Genomic DNA, 4,314 nt, shown 5'->3' with positions numbered 1-4,314 from the left:
TCCATAGGAAGTCCATCAGGACAAGTAAACTAAACATTCTCCATATGAAGTCCATCAGGACAAGTAAACTAAAGATTCTCCATATGAAGTCCATCAGGACAAGTAAACTAAAGATTTTCCATAGGAAGTCCATCAGGACAAGTAAACTAAAGATTTTCCATAGGAAGTCCATCAGGACAAGTGAACTAAAGATTTTCCATATGAAGTCCATCAGGACAAGTAAACTAAAGATTTTCCATATGAAGTCCATCAGGACAAGTAAACTAAAGATTTTCCATATGAAGTCCATCAGGACAAGTAAACTAAAGATTTTCCATAGGAAGTCCATCAGGACAAGTGAACTAAAGATTTTCCATATGAAGTCCATCAGGACAAGTAAACTAAAGATTTTCCATAGGAAGTCCATCAGGACAAGTAAACTAAACAGTTTCCATATGAAGTCCATCAGGACAAGTAAACTAAACATTCTCCATATGAAGTCCATCAGGACAAGTAAACTAAAGATTCTCCATAGGAAGTCCATCAGGACAAGTAAACTAAACATTCTCCATATGAAGTCCATCAGGACAAGTAAACTAAAGATTCTCCATATGAAGTCCATCAGGACAAGTAAACTAAAGATTTTCCATAGGAAGTCCATCAGGACAAGTGAACTAAAGATTTTCCATATGAAGTCCATCAGGACAAGTAAACTAAAGATTTTCCATATGAAGTCCATCAGGACAAGTAAACTAAAGATTTTCCATAGGAAGTCCACCAGGACAAGTAAACTAAAGATTTTCCATATGAAGTCCATCAGGACAAGTAAACTAAAGATTTTCCATATGAAGTCCATCAGGACAAGTAAACTAAAGATTTTCCATAGGAAGTCCATCAGGACAAGTGAACTAAAGATTTTCCATATGAAGTCCATCAGGACAAGTAAACTAAAGATTTTCCATAGGAAGTCCATCAGGACAAGTAAACTAAAGAGTTTCCATATGAAGTCCATCAGGACAAGTAAACTAAACATTCTCCATATGAAGTCCATCAGGACACGTAAACTAAAGATTCTCCATAGGAAGTCCATCAGGACAAGTAAACTAAAGATTTTCCATAGGAAGTCCATCAGGACAAGTAAACTAAAGATTTTCCATAGGAAGTCCATCAGGACAAGTAAACTAAAGATTTTCCATAGGAAGTCCATCAGGACAAGTAAACTAAAGATTCTCCATATGAAGTCCATCAGGACAAGTAAACTAAACATTCTCCATATGAAGTCCATCAGGACAAGTAAACTAAAGATTCTCCATAGGAAGTCCATCAGGACAAGTAAACTAAAGATTTTCCATAGGAAGTCCATCAGGACAAGTAAACTAAAGATTTTCCATAGGAAGTCCATCAGGACAAGTAAACTAAAGATTTTCCATAAGAAGTCCATCAGGACAAGTAAACTAAAGATTCTCCATATGAAGTCCATCAGGACAAGTAAACTAAAGATTTTCCATAGGAAGTCCATCAGGACAAGTAAACTAAACATTCTCCATAGGAAGTCCATCAGGACTTGCCAGACAGTGACGTTAAAGTGAGGGACTCGTCAGTAGCCAACCAAATCGCATCGGTAAGAGAGCAGTTAATTTGGCTTCCTAATTTGCATACCGGTAGGTTTTTTGGTGATTATCTGCAGATAAATGATGACAACGTTGGATAAGGATGGTGAATCCTCCTCACTGCAGGAACAATAGGTAGACTAGTGTGGACATAGCCCACGACTAGCACCTGCTTCAATCTTCAATCATACCTGTATTGCAGATTGTCTAGAAAATGCCTCTTAAAAGGAAGCTTGAAGCCTGTGGAAGTCAGCAGCCTCTTACAATATTCATTAAAGATAGACCGTTGAGGAAATGCCTCTTAAAAGGAAGCTTGAAGCCTGTGGAAGTCAGCAGCCTCTTACAATATTCATTAAAGACCGTTGAGGAAATGCCTCTTAAAAGGAAGCTTGAAGCCTGTGGAAGTCAGCAGCCTCTTACAATATTCATTAAAGACCGTTGAGGAAATGCCTCTTAAAAGGAAGCTTGAAGCCTGTGGAAGTCAGCAGCCTCTTACAATATTCATTAAAGACCGTTGAGGAAATGCCTCTTAAAAGGAAGCTTGAAGCCTGTGGAAGTCAGCAGCCTCTTACAATATTCATTAAAGACAGTTGAGGAAATGCCTCTTAAAAGGAAGCTTGAAGTCTGTGGAAGAAATATGTTGGTCAGTTGTTTTTAATAATAAATGACATACTGCAATTCACAGAGAGTTGCAGACACTTGTTGAAATTCTTTCACTCATTGAACTATTGTTCTCTCTCTTCTCTGAACACGTACGGACCCAGAACGTAATTCAGCATCTGTCCTGTTTATTTTACACCCATTCTTCCAACTGATAAAGTTCCCGTCACACTATTTGTTTGATTTAAATGTAACCTTTAATTTATTTTGGCTATTTACTCAATTTCTATTTTAATACAGTACATACAGTAGGTCTGTTTTAATACAGTAGGTCTGTTGTAATACAGTACATACAGTAGGTCTGTTTTAATACAGTACATACAGTAGGTCTGTTTTAATACAGTACATATAGTAGGTCTGTTTTACTACAGTAGGTCTGTTTTAATACAGTACATATAGTAGGTCTGTTTTAATACAGTACATACAGTAGGTCTGTTTTAATACAGTAGGTCTGTTTTAATACAGTAGGTCTGTTTTAATACAGTACATACAGTAGGTCTGTTTTAATACAGTACATATAGTAGGTCTGTTTTAATACAGTAGGTCTGTTTTAATACAGTACATACAGTAGGTCTGTTTTAATACAGTAGGTCTGTTTTAATACAGTACATATAGTAGGTCTGTTTTAATACAGTAGGTCTGTTTTAATACAGTACATACAGTAGGTCTGTTTTAATACAGTAGGTCTGTTTTAATACAGTACATACAGTAGGTCTGTTTTAATACAGTAGGTCTGTTTTAATACAGTACATATAGTAGGTCTGTTTTAATACAGTACATACAGTAGGTCTGTTTTAATACAGTAGGTCTGTTTTAATACAGTAGGTCTGTTTTAATACAGTACATATAGTAGGTCTGTTTTAATACAGTACATACAGTAGGTCTGTTTTAATACAGTAGGTCTGTTTTAATACAGTAGGTCTGTTTTAATACAGTAGGTCTGTTTTAATACAGTACATACAGTAGGTCTGTTTTAATACAGTACATATAGTAGGTCTGTTTTAATACAGTAGGTCTGTTTTAATACAGTACATATAGTAGGTCTGTTTTAATACAGTAGGTCTGTTTTAATACAGTACATACAGTAGGTCTGTTTTAATACAGTAGGTCTGTTTTAATACAGTACTATAGTAGGTCTGTTTTAATACAGTAGGTCTGTTTTAATACAGTACATATAGTAGGTCTGTTTTAATACAGTAGATCTGTTTTAATACAGTACATACAGCAGGTCTGTTTTAATACAGTAGGTCTGTTTTAATACAGTACATATAGTAGGTCTGTTTTAATACAGTACATACAGTAGGTCTGTTTTAATACAGTAGGTCTGTTTTAATACAGTAGGTCTGTTTTAATACAGTACATATAGTAGGTCTGTTTTAATACAGTACATACAGTAGGTCTGTTTTAATACAGTAGGTCTGTTTTAATACAGTAGGTCTGTTTTAATACAGTACATATAGTAGGTCTGTTTTAATACAGTACATACAGTAGGTCTGTTTTAATGCAGTAGGTCTGTTTTAATACAGTACATATAGTAGGTCTGTTTTAATACAGTAGGTCTGTTTTAATACAGTACATATAGTAGGTCTGTTTTAATACAGTACATACAGTATATCTGTTTTAATACAGTACACACAGTAGGTCTGTTTTAATACAGTAGGTCTGTTTTAATACAGTAGGTCTGTTTTAATACAGTACATACAGTAGGTCTGTTTTAATACAGTAGGTCTGTTTTAATACAGTAGGTCTGTTTTAATACAGTACATACAGTAGGTCTGTTTTAATACAGTACATACAGTAGGTCTGTTTTAATACAGTAGGTCTGTTTTAATACAGTACATACAGTAGGTCTGTTTTAATACAGTAGGTCTGTTTTAATACAGTACATATAGTAGGTCTGTTTTAATACAGTACATACAGTCTGTCTTTTTTAATACAGTACATACAGTAGGTCTGTTTTAATACAGTACACACAGTAGGTCTGTTTTAATACAGTAGGTCTGTTTTAATACAGTAGGTCTGTTTTAATATAGTCGGTCTGTTTTAATACAGTAAATATAGTAGG

This window comes from Salvelinus namaycush, chromosome 37 (assembly GCF_016432855.1).
Source record: "Salvelinus namaycush isolate Seneca chromosome 37, SaNama_1.0, whole genome shotgun sequence".
In the NCBI taxonomy this organism is placed as follows: domain Eukaryota; kingdom Metazoa; phylum Chordata; class Actinopteri; order Salmoniformes; family Salmonidae; genus Salvelinus; species Salvelinus namaycush.
The sequence above is the reverse complement of the archived record's forward strand: the minus strand, read 5'-3'. Positions refer to the sequence as shown.